The following is a 22,525-nucleotide window of genomic DNA, read 5'->3' as shown; positions in this document are numbered from 1 at the left end:
TCACTCTCTTCCCCTTCTCTCAGGAAACTGAGAGAGCTGGGACGGTAGAGAATAGCCCGAACAGGCAGGAGGAGAATGCAGTCCGAACAGACGGCTCTCCTTCCCTCTACCTCCCTTCTACATATACTTCTCCTCCACTTCCCTCTCCTCTCCAACCCTAATCCTAAAACCCTGACCCTAACCCTAACCCTAACTCTAGCTCTAAACCTAACCCTAACCCTAACGTTAACCCTAAGACTTAACCCTAAACCTAACCCTTAGCCTAACCCTAAACCTAAGCCTAGCCCTGGTTCTAAACCTAACCCTAACCCTAATGTTAACCCTAAGACCTAGCCCTAAACCTAACCCCAAACCTAACCCCAAACCTAACCCTAAACCTAACCCTTATCCTAACCCTAAAACCAAATCCTAACCCTAACCATTGACGAATAGAGGTCGTACCCAAACTCAACAAAATCCAAGAACAAAAATATCCCACTGACAAATAGAGGTCGTACCCAAACTCTACAAAATCCAATTGAAAATGGAAGAAGTTTCCCAATGACAAACTGAGACGGAACTTACCTATACTCAACAAAATCTAAGAACATAGATATCCCACTGACAAATAGAGGTCGTACCCAAACTCTACAAAATCCAATTGAAAATGGAAGAAGTTTCCCAATGACAAACAGAGACGGAACTTACCTATACTCAACTAAATCTAAGAACATAGATATCCCACGGACAAATAGAGGTCGTACCCAAACTCATCAAAATCCAACCAACAAGAGTAGAAATATTTCCTAAAATAAACCAATTGACCGGGGGACACACACCAGGGTCTTGACGAAGCCCAGGTGGCCTGCCTCAAGGAGAGGGTGTATAGTTTGTTTAAAAGGCTGAAACACTCAATGATCCTGAGGTACACTACTGATGAATGTGTCCTAAATTTCTAAAAGTAATCATATAGAAATGCGGAGAAAGAACAAATAAGGTGTTCTTAACCACTCTTAACAACTGGAAACAAAAAAACAAACAGGGTATTCTCAACCACTCTTAACAACTTGAAACAAAAAGCAAATAAGGTGTTCTTAACCACTCTTAAAGAAAACAACTACGTCTACCAACGACTAATAAAGCATCTAAACAACAAATATAAGACAAATTACTCTGGACCTATACTACTAAGAGGAAACAAGCATCCTTTTAAATGTAAGTCACCTTAAACCCTGGTTAGGGGACTTCTCCTTGAAGCCAGAATATGCCTATATTCTTTAACCCAAATGGGATAACTACAAAACATGAACCTAACACTCTACCTAACATAATACGGGATTGGAGAATCTTGATAACGTGCGACGGCCCGTGCATTACCTTTGGTCCCCTATACCAAACTGACCATGCTGGCCAGGGGGGAACATAGGAAAAGTACTCACCAATACATACCAGGCTACCCAAACTGGGTAGACGGGATCATCAATACAGTACTCACCCAACCTAATCTAGCCTGTGCCTCGGAAAGCAGATTCTCCTTATAACCCATTATATGTATTATCTAACCAAATCTCTCTCCCCTTTCTTTCCACCTCTTAAAGGCATTGACATGGCGCAAGATAAGGTGTACAACAACTTCCAACTATTGATTAGAGTCTATTCTCATAAATTAACAACTATACAAAATAACTTAGCTTGCAATTTTTATTTTATTTTTTTCTCTTTTTTCATTCTTTTTCTCACTCTCTTCCCCTTCTCTCAGGAAACTGAGAGAGCTGGGACGGTAGAGAATAGCCCGAACAGGCAGGAGGAGAATGCAGTCCGAACAGACGGCTCTCCTTCCCTCTACCTCCCTTCTACATATACTTCTCCTCCACTTCCCTCTCCTCTCCAACCCTAATCCTAAAACCCTGACCCTAACCCTAACCCTAACTCTAGCTCTAAACCTAACCCTAACCCTAACGTTAACCCTAAGACTTAACCCTAAACCTAACCCTTAGCCTAACCCTAAACCTAAGCCTAGCCCTGGTTCTAAACCTAACCCTAACCCTAATGTTAACCCTAAGACCTAGCCCTAAACCTAACCCCAAACCTAACCCTAAACCTAACCCTTATCCTAACCCTAAAACCAAATCCTAACCCTAACCATTGACGAATAGAGGTCGTACCCAAACTCAACAAAATCCAAGAACAAAAATATCCCACTGACAAATAGAGGTCGTACCCAAACTCTACAAAATCCAATTGAAAATGGAAGAAGTTTCCCAATGACAAACTGAGACGGAACTTACCTATACTCAACAAAATCTAAGAACATAGATATCCCACTGACAAATAGAGGTCGTACCCAAACTCTACAAAATCCAATTGAAAATGGAAGAAGTTTCCCAATGACAAACAGAGACGGAACTTACCTATACTCAACTAAATCTAAGAACATAGATATCCCACGGACAAATAGAGGTCGTACCCAAACTCATCAAAATCCAACCAACAAGAGTAGAAATATTTCCTAAAATAAACCAATTGACCGGGGGACACACACCAGGGTCTTGACGAAGCCCAGGTGGCCTGCCTCAAGGAGAGGGTGTATAGTTTGTTTAAAAGGCTGAAACACTCAATGATCCTGAGGTACACTACTGATGAATGTGTCCTAAATTTCTAAAAGTAATCATATAGAAATGCGGAGAAAGAACAAATAAGGTGTTCTTAACCACTCTTAACAACTGGAAACAAAAAAACAAACAGGGTATTCTCAACCACTCTTAACAACTTGAAACAAAAAGCAAATAAGGTGTTCTTAACCACTCTTAAAGAAAACAACTACGTCTACCAACGACTAATAAAGCATCTAAACAACAAATATAAGACAAATTACTCTGGACCTATACTACTAAGAGGAAACAAGCATCCTTTTAAATGTAAGTCACCTTAAACCCTGGTTAGGGGACTTCTCCTTGAAGCCAGAATATGCCTATATTCTTTAACCCAAATGGGATAACTACAAAACATGAACCTAACACTCTACCTAACATAATACGGGATTGGAGAATCTTGATAACGTGCGACGGCCCGTGCATTACCTTTGGTCCCCTATACCAAACTGACCATGCTGGCCAGGGGGGAACATAGGAAAAGTACTCACCAATACATACCAGGCTACCCAAACTGGGTAGACGGGATCATCAATACAGTACTCACCCAACCTAATTTAGCCTGTGCCTCGGAAAGCAGATTCTCCTTATAACCCATTATATGTATTATCTAACCAAATCTCTCTCCCCTTTCTTTCCACCTCTTAAAGGCATTGACATGGCGCAAGATAAGGTGTACAACAACTTCCAACTATTGATTAGAGTCTATTCTCATAAATTAACAACTATACAAAATAACTTAGCTTACAATTTTTATTTTATTTTTTTCTCTTTTTTCATTCTTTTTCTCACTCTCTTCCCCTTCTCTCAGGAAACTGAGAGAGCTGGGACGGTAGAGAATAGCCCGAACAGGCAGGAGGAGAATGCAGTCCGAACAGACGGCTCTCCTTCCCTCTACCTCCCTTCTACATATACTTCTCCTCCACTTCCCTCTCCTCTCCAACCCTAATCCTAAAACCCTGACCCTAACCCTAACCCTAACTCTAGCTCTAAACCTAACCCTAACCCTAACGTTAACCCTAAGACTTAACCCTAAACCTAACCCTTAGCCTAACCCTAAACCTAAGCCTAGCCCTGGTTCTAAACCTAACCCTAACCCTAATGTTAACCCTAAGACCTAGCCCTAAACCTAACCCCAAACCTAACCCTAAACCTAACCCTTATCCTAACCCTAAAACCAAATCCTAACCCTAACCATTGACGAATAGAGGTCGTACCCAAACTCAACAAAATCCAAGAACAAAAATATCCCACTGACAAATAGAGGTCGTACCCAAACTCTACAAAATCCAATTGAAAATGGAAGAAGTTTCCCAATGACAAACTGAGACGGAACTTACCTATACTCAACAAAATCTAAGAACATAGATATCCCACTGACAAATAGAGGTCGTACCCAAACTCTACAAAATCCAATTGAAAATGGAAGAAGTTTCCCAATGACAAACAGAGACGGAACTTACCTATACTCAACTAAATCTAAGAACATAGATATCCCACGGACAAATAGAGGTCGTACCCAAACTCATCAAAATCCAACCAACAAGAGTAGAAATATTTCCTAAAATAAACCAATTGACCGGGGGACACACACCAGGGTCTTGACGAAGCCCAGGTGGCCTGCCTCAAGGAGAGGGTGTATAGTTTGTTTAAAAGGCTGAAACACTCAATGATCCTGAGGTACACTACTGATGAATGTGTCCTAAATTTCTAAAAGTAATCATATAGAAATGCGGAGAAAGAACAAATAAGGTGTTCTTAACCACTCTTAACAACTGGAAACAAAAAAACAAACAGGGTATTCTCAACCACTCTTAACAACTTGAAACAAAAAGCAAATAAGGTGTTCTTAACCACTCTTAAAGAAAACAACTACGTCTACCAACGACTAATAAAGCATCTAAACAACAAATATAAGACAAATTACTCTGGACCTATACTACTAAGAGGAAACAAGCATCCTTTTAAATGTAAGTCACCTTAAACCCTGGTTAGGGGACTTCTCCTTGAAGCCAGAATATGCCTATATTCTTTAACCCAAATGGGATAACTACAAAACATGAACCTAACACTCTACCTAACATAATACGGGATTGGAGAATCTTGATAACGTGCGACGGCCCGTGCATTACCTTTGGTCCCCTATACCAAACTGACCATGCTGGCCAGGGGGGAACATAGGAAAAGTACTCACCAATACATACCAGGCTACCCAAACTGGGTAGACGGGATCATCAATACAGTACTCACCTAACCCTAACCCTAACCCTAACCCTAACCCTAACCCTAAACCCTAACCCTAACCCTAACCCTAACCCTAACCCTAACCCTAACCCTAACCCTAACCCTAACCCTAACCCTAAACCCTAACCCTAACCCTAACCCTAACCCTAACCCTAACCCTAACCCTAACCCTAACCCTAACCCTAACCCTAACCCTAACCCTAACCCTAACCCTAACCCTAACCCCCTAACCCTAACCCTAACCCCCATCGGCATCGCGAGTTTCGCTCGCGATGCCGATGGACTGCCTTTACTTCTCTTTGAGGGCCGCTTTTCTCGGCGGCGAGTTGCTCGCTGTCGACCGGATTGTTTTGGACAGAAGTTGTCCACCCGGAGATTATTTTGTTTTCCCGCTGTCATGTCATTACAAGCGCTACCGCTATCGCTCATGGTACCGTTTTTTTAAAAAAACCTACAACATCCCCACGTTAATGAAACACTTCCGCGATGTTTTTTCTGGTTAAAATAACTTCAGTAGGCTATTGAAAATTATTTAACATACAAAAACATAGTCAACTAATAAAATAGAGGAATTATGGGATAATTATAGAGGACCAATCAGAGGATGAACATCATGCTAGAGACTCCCCTTCAGGAAGTAGCGGCCGTTCCTACCGAAAAAAACCGCTATGAACCATGGGTACTTTTAATTTTAATTTCTTCACGCATTTTATTGCACGAAAAAATATTTATATGCCACCAATCGTTTAATGAAATTCTAAATATAATATTCAGGACCCCAACTACATTATTAAAAACATAAAATCCCAGGAACCAGGAGGGTGAAAGATATAACCCGAGTAGACCCTATACGAAATTTAAGTGATAAAATAATGAAGACCTGGCTGGGGTAAGTGTTATCCAAGGTTTCTAGGTGTAAAACTAAAAAAAACATAGATATATTGGACAATTCCTGGAGTTGTGCGGTGTACGGGACACAGGAATTGTTCCTTTAAAAGTAGAATGCTGTTTTTACAGCAATTTAAATTTTCACACCCTTATTTCCTCATCCCCTGGTCCAAACTTAGGGACCAGGCCGTGGATGCACCGGGACCTAGACCTTTTAGAACTAACTACCTATCTCCATCCTTTAACCCAACCTGTATAATAATACCTAGGAGATAACAGTAACCACTTACTCTACTAGGTCTAATTTATACTTACTCCCAAGACATACCCGTAATCAGATCTTATTATCCATTATAACCGAAGTAACCAAACTATCATCAAACAGACGATAGCTTACCCAAGAAAATAACCAAAAGCCGACCAACTTGAATAACGTTAGAACAACGGTATTTCAATTTAGCCAAACTCGACTATCTCGTCTAACAACAGCAGAAATGTACCTGGGATAAATTAAAAGGCAACGTATCCAAGCTCAACAAAGTCCAACCAATAATACCGGAGGCACCTTAAGAAAAAATAGTGATACAAACTTACCCAAACTCAACAGAATCCTAGGACAGAAATATCTTACCGACAAAGAAAGACCGTACCCAAAACTCAACAAAATCCGAATGACCATAGTAAGAACTACCCAATGACAAAGACAGAACCTAACCAAAAAAAACTCAAAGTCTAAGAAAAAGAATATCCTACCAACGTATAAAGGTCGAACCCAAATGCAACGAAATCCAACTTACAAATTTTGTTTAAATAAAACCAATTGACCGGGGGACACACACCAGGGTCTTGATCAAACCCAGGTGGCCTGCCTCAAGGAGAGGGTGTATAGTTTGTTTAAAAGGCTGAAACACTCAATGATCCTGAGGTACACTACTGATGAATGTGTCCTAAATTCCTAAAAGTAATCATATGGAAATTCAGAGAAAGAAGAAACAGGGTGCGCTTAACCATCCGTAACAACTTGAATCAAAAAACAATAAGGTGTACCTAACCAGGCTTAAACTCGTAATAAAAAACAAACAAGGTTTTCTTACCATCCGTAACAACTTTAAACAAGAAACTAACAAGGTGTACTTAACCACGCTTAAACCCGTAATAAGGAACAAACAAGGTGTTCTGAACCAATCCGTAAAAACTTGAAACAGAAACAAATAAGGTGTACCTAACCACGCTTAAACCCGTAACCAAAAAAACAAACAAGGTGATCTTAACCATCCGTAACAACTTTAAACAAGGAACTAACAAGGTGTACTTAACCACGCTTAAACCCGTAATAAGGAACAAACAAGGTGTTCTGAACCAATCCGTAAAAACTTGAAACAGAAACAAATAAGGTGTACCTAACCACGCTTAAACCCGTAACCAAAAAAACAAACAAGGTGATCTTAACCATTCGTAACAACTTGAAACAAAAACAAACAAGGTTTATTTAACCACGCTTAAACCCATAACAAATGAACACCCAAATAAAACAAATAGGGTGTTCTTAACCATCCATAAACAACTGGAAACAAAAACAAACAAGGTGTATTTAACCACGTTTACACCCAGAACAAAAAACAAACAAAACGTTCTTAACCATCCGCAACAACTTGAACAGGAACCTAACTCTCTACCTAACATAATACGGGATTGGAGAATCTTGATAACGTGCGACGGCCCGTGCATTACCTTTGGTCCCCTATACCAAACTGCCCTTGCTGGCCAGGGGGGAACATAGGAAAAGTACTCACCAATAAATACCAGGCTACCCAAACTGGGTAGACGGGATCATCAATACAGTACTCAACCAACCTAACCTAGCCTGTGCCTCGGAAAGCAGATTCTCCTTATAACCCATTATATGTATTATCTTACCAAGACCGTGCATTACCTTTGGTCCCCTATACCAAACTGCCCATGCTGGCCAGGGGGGAACATAGGAATATTACTCACCAATACATGCCAGGATACCCAACTGGGTAAACGGAATCATCAATACAGTACTCAACAAATCAAACAAGGTGATCTTAACCATTCGTAACAACTTGGAACAAAAACAAATAAGGTTTATTTAACCACGCTTAAACCCATAACAAATGAACACCCAAAAAAAACAAATAGGGTGTTCTTAACCATCCATAACAACTTGAAACAAAAACCAACAAGGTGTATTTTGCCACGGTTAAACCCAGAACAAAAAACAAACAAAACGTTCTTAACCATCCGCAACAACTTGAACAGGAACCTAACTCTCTACCTAACATAATACGGGATTGGAGAATCTTGATAACGTGCGACGGCCCGTGCATTACCTTTGGTCCCCTATACCAAACTGCCCTTGCTGGCCAGGGGGGAACATAGGAAAAGTACTCACCAATACATACCAGGCTACCCAAACTGGGTAGACGGGATCATCAATACAGTACTCAACCAACCTAGCTCTAAACCTAACCCTAACGTTAACCCTAAGACTTAACCCTAAACCTAACCCTTAGCCTAACCCTAAACCTAAGCCTAGCCCTGGTTCTAAACCTAACCCTAACCCTAACGTTAACCCTAAGACCTAGCCCTAAACCTAACCCCAAACCTAACCCTAAACCTAACCCTTATCCTAACCCTAAAACCAAATCCTAACCCTAACCATTGACGAATAGAGGTCGTACCCAAACTCAACAAAATCCAAGAACAAAAATATCCCACTGACAAATAGAGGTCGTACCCAAACTCTACAAAATCCAATTGAAAATGGAAGAAGTTTCCCAATGACAAACTGAGACAGAACTGACCTATACTCAACAAAATCTAAGAACATAGATATCCCACTGACAAATAGAGGTCGTACCCAAACTCTACAAAATCCAATTGAAAATGGAAGAAGTTTCCCAATGACAAACAGAGACGGAACTTACCTATACTCAACTAAATCTAAGAACATAGATATCCCACGGACAAATAGAGGTCGTACCCAAACTCATCAAAATCCAACCAACAAGAGTAGAAATATTTCCTAAAATAAACCAATTGACCGGGGGACACACACCAGGGTCTTGACGAAGCCCAGGTGGCCTGCCTCAAGGAGAGGGTGTATAGTTTGTTTAAAAGGCTGAAACACTCAATGATCCTGAGGTACACTACTGATGAATGTGTCCTAAATTTCTAAAAGTAATCATATAGAAATGCGGAGAAAGAACAAATAAGGTGTTCTTAACCACTCTTAACAACTGGAAACAAAAAAACAAACAGGGTATTCTCAACCACTCTTAACAACTTGAAACAAAAAGCAAATAAGGTGTTCTAACCACTCTTAAAGAAAACAACTACGTCTACCAACGACTAATAAAGCATCTAAACAACAAATATAAGACAAATTACTCTGGACCTATACTACTAAGAGGAAACAAGCATCCTTTTAAATGTAAGTCACCTTAAACCCTGGTTAGGGGACTTCTCCTTGAAGCCAGAATATGCCTATATTCTTTAACCCAAATGGGATAACTACAAAACATGAACCTAACACTCTACCTAACATAATATGGGATTGGAGAATCTTGATAACGTGCGACGGCCCGTGCATTACCTTTGGTCCCCTATACCAAACTGACCATGCTGGCCAGGGGGGAACATAGGAAAAGTACTCACCAATACATACCAGGCTACCCAAACTGGGTAGACGGGATCATCAATACAGTACTCACCCAACCTAATCTAGCCTGTGCCTCGGAAAGCAGATTCTCCTTATAACCCTTTATATGTATTATCTAACCAAATCTCTCTCCCCTTTCTTTCCACCTCTTAAAGGCATTGACATGGCGCAAGATAAGGTGTACAACAACTTCCAACTATTGATTAGAGTCTATTCTCATAAATTAACAACTATACAAAATAACTTAGCTTACAAATTTTTTTTTTTTTTTTTTTCTCTTTTTTCATTCTTTTTCTCACTCTCTTCCCCTTCTCTCAGGAAACTGAGAGAGCTGGGACGGTAGAGAATAGCCCGAACAGGCAGGAGGAGAATGCAGTCCGAACAGACGGCTCTCCTTCCCTCTACCTCCCTTCTACATATACTTCTCCTCCACTTCCCTCTCCTCTCCAACCCTAATCCTAAAACCCTGACCCTAACCCTAACCCTAACTCTAGCTCTAAACCTAACCCTAACCCTAACGTTAACCCTAAGACTTAACCCTAAACCTAACCCTTAGCCTAACCCTAAACCTAAGCCTAGCCCTGGTTCTAAACCTAACCCTAACCCTAACGTTAACCCTAAGACCTAGCCCTAAACCTAACCCCAAACCTAACCCTAAACCTAAACCTTATCCTAACCCTAAAACCAAATCCTAACCTTAACCATTGACGAATAGAGGTCGTACCCAAACTCAACAAAATCCAAGAACAAAAATATCCCACTGACAAATAGAGGTCGTACCCAAACTCTACAAAATCCAATTCAAAATGGAAGAAGTTTCCCAATGACAAACTGAGACGGAACTTACCTATACTCAACAAAATCTAAGAACATAGATATCCCACTGACAAATAGAGGTCGTACCCAAACTCCACAAAATCCAATTGAAAATGGAAGAAGTTTCCCAATGACAAACAGAGACGGAACTTACCTATACTCAACTAAATCTAAGAACATAGATATCCCACGGACAAATAGAGGACGTACCCAAACTCATCAAAATCCAACCAACAAGAGTAGAAATATTTCTTAAAATAAACCAATTGACCGGGGGACACACACCAGGGTCTTGACGAAGCCCAGGTGGCCTGCCTCAAGGAGAGGGTGTATAGTTTGTTTAAAAGGCTGAAACACTCAATGATCCTGAGGTACACTACTGATGAATGTGTCCTAAATTTCTAAAAGTAATCATATAGAAATGCGGAGAAAGAACAAATAAGGTGTTCTTAACCACTCTTAACAACTGGAAACAAAAAAACAAACAGGGTATTCTCAACCACTCTTAACAACTTGAAACAAAAAACAAATAAGGTGTTCTTAACCACTCTTAAAGAAAACAACTACGTCTACCAACGACTAATAAAGCATCTAAACAACAAATATAAGACAAATTACTCTGGACCTATACTACTAAGAGGAAACAAGCATCCTTTTAAATGTAAGTCACCTTAAACCCTCGTTAGGGGACTTCTCCTTGAAGCCAGAATATGCCTATATTCTTTAAACCAAATGGGATAACTACAAAACATGAACCTAACACTCTACCTAACATAATACGGGATTGGAGAATCTTGATAACGTGCGACGGCCCGTGCATTACCTTTGGTCCCCTATACCAAACTGACCATGCTGGCCAGGGGGGAACATAGGAAAAGTACTCACTAATACATACCAGGCTACCCAAACTGGGTAGACGGGATCATCAATACAGTACTCACCCAAACTAACCCTAACCCTAACCCTAACCCTAACCCTAAACCCTAACCCTAACCCTAACCCTAACCCCTAACCCCTAACCCCTAACCCCTAACCCCTAACCCCTAACCCTAACCCTAACCCGAACCTTAACCCTTAACCCTTAACCCCTAACCCCTAACCCCTAACCCCTAACCCCTAACCCTAACCCTAACCCTAACCCTAACCCTAACCCCTAACCCTAACCCTAACCCTAACCCTAACTCTAGCTCTAAACCTAACCCTAACGTTAACCCTAAGACTTAACCCTAAACCTAACCCTTAGCCTAACCCTAAACCTAAGCCTAGCCCTGGTTCTAAACCTAACCCTAACCCTAACGTTAACCCTAAGACCTAGCCCTAAACCTAACCCCAAACCTAACCCTAAACCTAACCCCTATCCTAACCCTAAAACCAAATCCTAACCCTAACCATTGACGAATAGAGGTCGTACCCAAACTCAACAAAATCCAAGGAAAAAAAAGATCCCACTGACAAATAGAGGTCGTACCCAAACTCTACAAAATCCAATTGAAAATGGAAGAAGTTTCCCAATGACAAACAGAGACGGAACTTACCTATACTCAACTAAATCTAAGAACATAGATATCCCACGGACAAATAGAGGTCGTACCCAAACTCATCAAAATCCAACCAACAAGAGTATAAATATTTCCTAAAATAAACCAATTGACCGGGGGACACACACCAGGGTCTTGACGAAGCCCAGGTGGCCTGCCTCAAGGAGAGGGTGTATAGTTTGTTTAAAAGGCTGAAACACTCAATGATCCTGAGGTACACTACTGATGAATGTGTCCTAAATTTCTAAAAGTAATCATATAGAAATGCGGAGAAATAACAAATAAGGTGTTCTTAACCACTCTTAACAACTTGAAACAAAAAACAAATAAGGTGTTCTTAACCACTCTTAAAGAAAACAACTACGTCTACCAACAACTAATAAAGCATCTAAACAACAAATATAAGACAAATTACTCTGGACCTATACTACTAAGAGGAAACAAGCATCCTTTTAAATGTAAGTCACCTTAAACCCTGGTTAGGGGACTTCTCCTTGAAGCCAGAATATGCCTATATTCTTTAACCCAAATGGGATAACTACAAAACATGAACCTGACACTCTACCTAACATAATACGGGATTGGAGAATCTTGATAACGTGCGACGGCCCGTGCATTACCTTTGGTCCCCTATACCAAACTGACCATGCTGGCCAGGGGGGAACATAGGAAAAGTACTCACCAATACATACCAGGCTACCCAAACTGGGTAGACGGGATCATCAATACAGTACTCACCCAACCTAATCTAGCCTGTGCCTCGGAAAGCAGATTCTCCTTATAACCCATTATATGTATTATCTAACCAAATCTCTCTCCCCTTTCTTTCCTCCTCTTAAAGGCATTGACATGGCGCAAGATAAGGTGTACAACAACTTCCAACTATTGTTTAGAGTCTATTCTCATAAATTAACAACTATACAAAATAACTTAGCTTACAATTTTTTTTTTCTCTTTTTTCATTCTTTTTCTCACTCTCTTCCCCTTCTCTCAGGAAACTGAGAGAGCTGGGACGGTAGAGAATAGCCCGAACAGGCAGGAGTAGAATGCAGTCCGAACAGACGGCTCTCCTTCCCTCTACCTCCCTTCTACATATACTTCTCCTCCACTTCCCTCTCCTCTCCATCCCTAATCCTAAAACCCTGACCCTAACCCTAACCCTAACTCTAGCTCTAAACCTAACCCTAACGTTAACCCTAAGACTTAACCCTAAACCTAACCCTTAGCCTAACCCTAAACCTAAGCCTAGCCCTGGTTCTAAACCTAACCCTAACCCTAACGTTAACCCTAAGACCTAGCCCTAAACCTAACCCCAAACCTAACCCTAAACCTAACCCCTATCCTAACCCTAAAACCAAATCCTAACCCTAACCATTGACGAATAGAGGTCGTACCCAAACTCAACAAAATCCAAGGAAAAAAAAGATCCCACTGACAAATAGAGGTCGTACCCAAACTCTACAAAATCCAATTGAAAATGGAAGAAGTTTCCCAATGACAAACAGAGACGGAACTTACCTATACTCAACTAAATCTAAGAACATAGATATCCCACGGACAAATAGAGGTCGTACCCAAACTCATCAAAATCCAACCAACAAGAGTATAAATATTTCCTAAAATAAACCAATTGACCGGGGGACACACACCAGGGTCTTGACGAAGCCCAGGTGGCCTGCCTCAAGGAGAGGGTGTATAGTTTGTTTAAAAGGCTGAAACACTCAATGATCCTGAGGTACACTACTGATGAATGTGTCCTAAATTTCTAAAAGTAATCATATAGAAATGCGGAGAAATAACAAATAAGGTGTTCTTAACCACTCTTAACAACTTGAAACAAAAAACAAATAAGGTGTTCTTAACCACTCTTAAAGAAAACAACTACGTCTACCAACAACTAATAAAGCATCTAAACAACAAATATAAGACAAATTACTCTGGACCTATACTACTAAGAGGAAACAAGCATCCTTTTAAATGTAAGTCACCTTAAACCCTGGTTAGGGGACTTCTCCTTGAAGCCAGAATATGCCTATATTCTTTAACCCAAATGGGATAACTACAAAACATGAACCTGACACTCTACCTAACATAATACGGGATTGGAGAATCTTGATAACGTGCGACGGCCCGTGCATTACCTTTGGTCCCCTATACCAAACTGACCATGCTGGCCAGGGGGGAACATAGGAAAAGTACTCACCAATACATACCAGGCTACCCAAACTGGGTAGACGGGATCATCAATACAGTACTCACCCAACCTAATCTAGCCTGTGCCTCGGAAAGCAGATTCTCCTTATAACCCATTATATGTATTATCTAACCAAATCTCTCTCCCCTTTCTTTCCTCCTCTTAAAGGCATTGACATGGCGCAAGATAAGGTGTACAACAACTTCCAACTATTGTTTAGAGTCTATTCTCATAAATTAACAACTATACAAAATAACTTAGCTTACAATTTTTTTTTTCTCTTTTTTCATTCTTTTTCTCACTCTCTTCCCCTTCTCTCAGGAAACTGAGAGAGCTGGGACGGTAGAGAATAGCCCGAACAGGCAGGAGGAGAATGCAGTCCGAACAGACGGCTCTCCTTCCCTCTACCTCCCTTCTACATATACTTCTCCTCCACTTCCCTCTCCTCTCCATCCCTAATCCTAAAACCCTGACCCTAACCCTAACCCTAACTCTAGCTCTAAACCTAACCCTAACGTTAACCCTAAGACTTAACCCTAAACCTAACCCTTAGCCTAACCCTAAACCTAAGCCTAGCCCTGGTTCTAAACCTAACCCTAACCCTAACGTTAACCCTAAGACCTAGCCCTAAACCTAACCCCAAACCTAACCCTAAACCTAACCCCTATCCTAACCCTAAAACCAAATCCTAACCCTAACCATTGACGAATAGAGGTCGTACCCAAACTCAACAAAATCCAAGGAAAAAAAAGATCCCACTGACAAATAGAGGTCGTACCCAAACTCTACAAAATCCAATTGAAAATGGAAGAAGTTTCCCAATGACAAACAGAGACGGAACTTACCTATACTCAACTAAATCTAAGAACATAGATATCCCACGGACAAATAGAGGTCGTACCCAAACTCATCAAAATCCAACCAACAAGAGTATAAATATTTCCTAAAATAAACCAATTGACCGGGGGACACACACCAGGGTCTTGACGAAGCCCAGGTGGCCTGCCTCAAGGAGAGGGTGTATAGTTTGTTTAAAAGGCTGAAACACTCAATGATCCTGAGGTACACTACTGATGAATGTGTCCTAAATTTCTAAAAGTAATCATATAGAAATGCGGAGAAATAACAAATAAGGTGTTCTTAACCACTCTTAACAACTTGAAACAAAAAACAAATAAGGTGTTCTTAACCACTCTTAAAGAAAACAACTACGTCTACCAACAACTAATAAAGCATCTAAACAACAAATATAAGACAAATTACTCTGGACCTATACTACTAAGAGGAAACAAGCATCCTTTTAAATGTAAGTCACCTTAAACCCTGGTTAGGGGACTTCTCCTTGAAGCCAGAATATGCCTATATTCTTTAACCCAAATGGGATAACTACAAAACATGAACCTGACACTCTACCTAACATAATACGGGATTGGAGAATCTTGATAACGTGCGACGGCCCGTGCATTACCTTTGGTCCCCTATACCAAACTGACCATGCTGGCCAGGGGGGAACATAGGAAAAGTACTCACCAATACATACCAGGCTACCCAAACTGGGTAGACGGGATCATCAATACAGTACTCACCCAACCTAATCTAGCCTGTGCCTCGGAAAGCAGATTCTCCTTATAACCCATTATATGTATTATCTAACCAAATCTCTCTCCCCTTTCTTTCCTCCTCTTAAAGGCATTGACATGGCGCAAGATAAGGTGTACAACAACTTCCAACTATTGTTTAGAGTCTATTCTCATAAATTAACAACTATACAAAATAACTTAGCTTACAATTTTTTTTTTCTCTTTTTTCATTCTTTTTCTCACTCTCTTCCCCTTCTCTCAGGAAACTGAGAGAGCTGGGACGGTAGAGAATAGCCCGAACAGGCAGGAGTAGAATGCAGTCCGAACAGACGGCTCTCCTTCCCTCTACCTCCCTTCTACATATACTTCTCCTCCACTTCCCTCTCCTCTCCATCCCTAATCCTAAAACCCTGACCCTAACCCTAACCCTAACTCTAGCTCTAAACCTAACCCTAACGTTAACCCTAAGACTTAACCCTAAACCTAACCCTTAGCCTAACCCTAAACCTAAGCCTAGCCCTGGTTCTAAACCTAACCCTAACCCTAACGTTAACCCTAAGACCTAGCCCTAAACCTAACCCCAAACCTAACCCTAAACCTAACCCCTATCCTAACCCTAAAACCAAATCCTAACCCTAACCATTGACGAATAGAGGTCGTACCCAAACTCAACAAAATCCAAGGAAAAAAAAGATCCCACTGACAAATAGAGGTCGTACCCAAACTCTACAAAATCCAATTGAAAATGGAAGAAGTTTCCCAATGACAAACAGAGACGGAACTTACCTATACTCAACTAAATCTAAGAACATAGATATCCCACGGACAAATAGAGGTCGTACCCAAACTCATCAAAATCCAACCAACAAGAGTATAAATATTTCCTAAAATAAACCAATTGACCGGGGGACACACACCAGGGTCTTGACGAAGCCCAGGTGGCCTGCCTCAAGGAGAGGGTGTATAGTTTGTTTAAAAGGCTGAAACACTCAATGATCCTGAGGTACACTACTGATGAATGTGTCCTAAATTTCTAAAAGTAATCATATAGAAATGCGGAGAAATAACAAATAAGGTGTTCTTAACCACTCTTAACAACTTGAAACAAAAAACAAATAAGGTGTTCTTAACCACTCTTAAAGAAAACAACTACGTCTACCAACAACTAATAAAGCATCTAAACAACAAATATAAGACAAATTACTCTGGACCTATACTACTAAGAGGAAACAAGCATCCTTTTAAATGTAAGTCACCTTAAACCCTGGTTAGGGGACTTCTCCTTGAAGCCAGAATATGCCTATATTCTTTAACCCAAATGGGATAACTACAAAACATGAACCTGACACTCTACCTAACATAATACGGGATTGGAGAATCTTGATAACGTGCGACGGCCCGTGCATTACCTTTGGTCCCCTATACCAAACTGACCATGCTGGCCAGGGGGGAACATAGGAAAAGTACTCACCAATACATACCAGGCTACCCAAACTGGGTAGACGGGATCATCAATACAGTACTCACCCAACCCTAACCCTAACCCTAACCCTAACCCTAACCCTAACCCTAAACCCTAAACCCTAAACCCTAACCCTAACCCTAACCCTACTCACCAATACATACCAGGCTACCCAAACAGGGTAGACGGGATCATCAATACAGTACTCACCCACCCTAACCCTAACCCTAACCCTAACCCTAACCCTAACCCTAAACCCTAACCCTAACCCTAACCCTAACCCTACTCACCAATACATACCAGGCTACCCAAACAGGGTAGACGGGATCATCAATACAGTACTCACCCACCCTAACCCTAACCCTAACCCTAACCCTAACCCCTAACCCCTAACCCCTAAACCCTAACCCCTAAACCCTAACCCTAACCCTAACCCTAACCCTAACCCCTAACCCCTAACCCCTAACCCTAACCCACCTCCCAGACCACCCAACTCCCCCGTGGGGCCCCGGGATCCCCCAAGAACACCGGCCCACGCACCACGGACGTCCCCAGAGCCTCCCAGGCATCCACCCAACTGCGGAGCCCCGGCAGACCAGGGGGACCCCCACATGCCCCAAAGCACAACGACATTGCACCGACTTAGGAAGACTGAAGTATTAAATGATGGAATTATGTCAGTGATAAAAGTAGCCCATATTTCATTCAATGAATCAACATTGTTTTGGGATATTGTCAATAGTTTTTCCATTGAGTTGTTATCTATTAGTCTTTTAGTCTATTAATTAAGTCTATTAATCTTTTAGTCCTCCGGCGGGTTATCTCCCAAATAGGAGCCTTTCTGTGTGGAGTTTGCATGTTCTCCCCGTGCTCACATGGGGTTTCCTCCACCTCACGTCAGTAAGGACCCCCACCAAAAACATGCACCCATCATCGTCTGACCAGCGATGGACATTTATCACCTGGTCCCCGGGCGCGTCCACGTATGCTGCCCACTGCTCCTGGCTGTGCCCCCGGAGGAAGGACAACCCAGGATGGGTCAAAAGCAGAGAATCCATTTCACCGGCCACAATCAAAAAGCATGTGGATGTGTGTGTGTGTGCAAGCATGTGTTATAGTGTGGTGTGTTGTGTGATGAATAAAGACTGTTTCTTCTTCTGTTTCTTCTTCTTTTCTATTAATAACTGCAACCATTGGGATGTGGTGAGATTAACTCTCTTTTTCCAATTGAGTAATATTGTTTTCTTGGCGATTGTTAAGGCGATCAAAATGGGTTGCTGGTGTTTCAGTGGTGGGTCGACTGAGGAGAGATCACCAAGAAGACATATACTGTATATGGGGAGACCGGAATGCTGCGACCCAGAAGGGTTGATAGCTTCTTGGTGATGTTGGTCCAGAATGCTAGGATAGGTGGGCAGAGCCAGAAGGCATGAAGGTAGTCATCTCTGGTATCAAGAGAACAGTGAGAGCAAATGTCTTCATCCACCAAACCCACTTTGAACATTTTGTGTTCCGTGATATGGGCTCTGTGCAAAATCTTATATTGGATGAGTTGCATTTTGGAGTTGTGGGTCATAGAAAAGGTGTTTCTACAGGTTGATATCGGTGGGAACAGCAAGGTCTCTTTCCCATTCAGGTAAAGATAAGGTGTTGTCTGTTTGTAATAAAAGTTTGTATATTCTGGAAAAGGGATTTTTCAAGTGAGCGATATGAGTGAGATGTTCAATCATTTCAGGTGGTTGTAGGATGTTGTTCGTCAATTAGATTTTAACTTTTAGAGACTGCTGTAATTGAAGGAATTTAAGGAAGTTTTCAAAAATGTGTTCCAGATGAGTAATTCCTTGTCTTTTCCAAGACCTAAAGATTATTGGTCTGTTTTAAACCAAGAAATCTGGGTTGTGCCAGATTGGCATGAATTAGTTTGGAGATAAATGGGTTTTTAAAGCAATTATGTTTCCTTATAGATTCGGTAAGGAATGGGGGAACGGAGAACTCCTGAAATTCAGATTGTTCAATGTCTCGCCATCCATGGGCCAATTGTTTCTCTGGTTGTAACCATTTAATTATAAATTGAAGATGGTTTGCTAGATAGTAGTATCTAAAGTTTTGGGCTGCTACGCCTCCACAGTCTTTGTTTTTCTGTAGTGTTGCTAGTTTAATTCTAGGTTTCTTGTATTTCCAATAAAATTTGTTGACTATTGAGTCGAGAGTATTAAACCAATGTACTGTTGGTTGCACTGGGGTCATTAAAAATATGGAAGTACATTTATTTTCACTGCTGCTATCCTACCAATTAGTGAGATGGGTAGGTTGTTCCATCGAATGAGGTATTCTTCAATGGATTTGAGCAATGGAGCGAAGTTAAGGGTAAACAAATCTGATAGATTGGGGGAGATATCAATACCAAGGTATCTAATATTGCCCGTTGTGATGGTTAAGTGAAGTTTCTGGGTTGCAGCATTACAGTCCCCCCCCAATGAGTGGTAAGACTGTGGTTTTAGTCCAATTTATTAAATAGTCTGAAATAGCTGAGAATTTAGATATAACATTGAACACCTCCGGTAGGGATGATATTGGGTTCCGTATGTACAACAGGATATCGTCTGCATACAAACTGATTTTGTGAACAGAGTTTCCTGTTTGTGTGCCTACAATATTACTGTTTTGACAGATAGCCACCGCAACAGGTTCAATAAAGATGGCAAATAGTAAAGGGGAGAGCGGACATCCTTGTCTTGTGCCGCGTTGTAGAGTGAAACGCTGTGAAGTGTAACCATTGTGATGACCATGTGACCATTGTGTCTTTTGATGGATGATAGTTGAGATGTAATTGTTCTGATCTCATTTCGGATTTGCTCAGAAGATGAGTGGGCTTGTTGGGAGTGCAACTCCTTTAGTCGCTGTTCGACTTTATTTTGGCATTCTTGTTCTCTTCATTCTTGTGAGTGGAGAATGAAATAATACTACCTCTTAGAACTGCCATAGCTGTTTCCCAAAGTAAGGATGGTGATATTTCTGGGGAGTCATTCAGTTCAATGAAGGAAGTCCGTTCTCTTGAAAAGAAATGGTTAAATTCTTTATCTGTCAAAAGTGAGGTGTTAAACCACCACCTGCTGGGAGGGTTCCGGTTTGTTTAGTTTATCATGTTGAAACTAATCGGCCCGTGATCTAAAATTACAATTGGGTGGATTTCTGGATTAGTGATTTTGGACAGTGCGGAGTTACTTGTCAAGAAAAGGTAGATTCTAGAGAAACTTTGGTGGAGTGGTGAATAATATGTGTATTCTCTAGAATGTGGGTTATTTGATTGCCAACAATCCCCAAGAGCAAGATCACTCATATATTGTTTTATGGTGTCCAACGAACGCCAGGATTTGGGAATATTTCTGGCTTGAGAACGGTCTAAATTTGGATCCAGTACTGTGTTGAAGTCTCCTCCCAATATGATAATTGATTCAGAGAATTCTAAAAGTTTTGAAAATATATTGTGAAAGAAATTTCGGTCATCCTCATTGGGGCCATAAATATTAGCAATGGTTAATTTGATGTTACATAAAATCCCATTAATCATTATGAAACGCCCTTCTGGGTCTGATATTGTGGTTTTATTTTGATATGGGATACTTTTATTGATCAATATAGATACACCTATTTTTTTTGAGTTGTATGATGCGGAAAACATCTGATTAACCCATTTAGCTTTGAGTTTGAGGTGCTCAGATGCAGTGAGGTGGGTTTCTTGCAGTAGACAGAAGCTGGGGTTCATCTTGGTGAGGTGAGTTAGGATTTTGCTATGTTTAGTAGGTGAGCCCAAGCCTGTGACATTCCAACTAACAAAGTTAATAGGTGTCATTGAAGCTAGGTATGGGGTGATGGCACAGTGCATCCAAGGCAATTGCTACAGTATACTACCATTCCCATGCTTTCCCATAGATAAGTCTGGGATTTCCTCCTTTATATTCCTTTTCACTGCCATTGTATTGTAGGAAGTTTGTAGGGATACATAACTACACAAACAAATGACAAGTAGACAAAGATAAACACAGAACATTGCAGGATTAGACATACATAAAGTGAAAGACATTATAGAGTGAGAGTGATAGGAAAAGTAAGGAGAGAGGGATTATGGAGGTGAGATGATGAGAGAAGTATGGAGAGGGAATTAGGAAGGTGAGATAAGAGTGAGCGATATTTTAAATCCTGACATAGTTCGCATGCCTATTTTTACATCTTGCAGTATATAATAACCGGAATTACAAGAATACATTCATTATGATCAGAATAACCAGGGTGTGGTGGAGGAGTCTCGGTATAACAGACCATCTATATATAATTTGTCAACAACCATCGATACGCGTTTACCCTTCTGCCGGTTCTCCTTCAGGACAGGATACAGCACCTTCCGTCGGTCGTTGATCTGCCAGGGGAATAGATTGTTCATGCCCAGCGCTGTTCCTTTCAGCTCCTTGTGCTTCAAGTGTTCAAACTTAGCAATGATGGAGCGGGGACCGTTCCCCACACGGTGTCCCAGTCGATGAACTCGGTGAGAGGTGATCTGCTTCACGGTGTCCGTCGGGAGTTTCAGGGCGGTGCGGAGAAAGTCTTTCAACATATTTTCTGGGGACGCAGTGTTGTTCTTTGGGATCCCACAAAAGATGAGGTTGTCCCGCATACTTCTGGATTCAATATCAAGGGTGGTCGAGGCCACTTCAAGTGGCTCCTACTGTACCGCAGTCTCTAAAAGCTCAAATCAAATTGACGAACAACATCCTACAACCACCTCTAATGATTGAACAGCTCACTTATATCGGTCGTTTAAAAAATCATTTTTCTAGAATATACAAACTTTTATTAAAAACAGATGACACTTTATCTTTACCTACCATGGAATGGGAAAGAGACCTTGTTGTTCCCACCAATATCAACCTGTGGAAGCTTCTTTTGCAACACCTTTTCTATGACCCGCAACTCCAAAATGCAACTCACCCAATATACGATTCTGCACAGAGCTCATATCACATATTATATTCGATATACTATATGTCAAAAAATGTCAAATAATATACAATGCCGAAAAATATTGAACAAAAAAGTACCATACTATGTTGAAAAATGTCCAAACACACTACGCGCAAAGATGCCATACTATATACTTTGTCAAAAAATGTCAAAATATACAGCGTGGAAAAACATCCAAAAACAACATACTATATACTATGTCAAAAAAGTTCGAAATATACGATGTGGAAAAGTGCTGCACTATACTATGTTGAAAATGTCAAAATATACTACACCTGTAAACGCCATACTATACTGTATCAAAAAATTTGAAAATATATTATGCTGAAAAACATTGAAAAACCACATACTTTACTATGTCGAAGATGTCAAAATATAGTAATCTGAAAACATTCAAAAACTACATACTATGTTGATATTGCCAAAATATACTATGCCGAAAATATTGAAAACGACCTACTACACTATG

This window comes from Zeus faber (genome assembly GCF_960531495.2).
Source record: "Zeus faber genome assembly, chromosome: 4".
In the NCBI taxonomy this organism is placed as follows: Eukaryota; Metazoa; Chordata; class Actinopteri; order Zeiformes; family Zeidae; genus Zeus; species Zeus faber.
Note: the sequence above shows the minus strand (reverse complement) of the source record.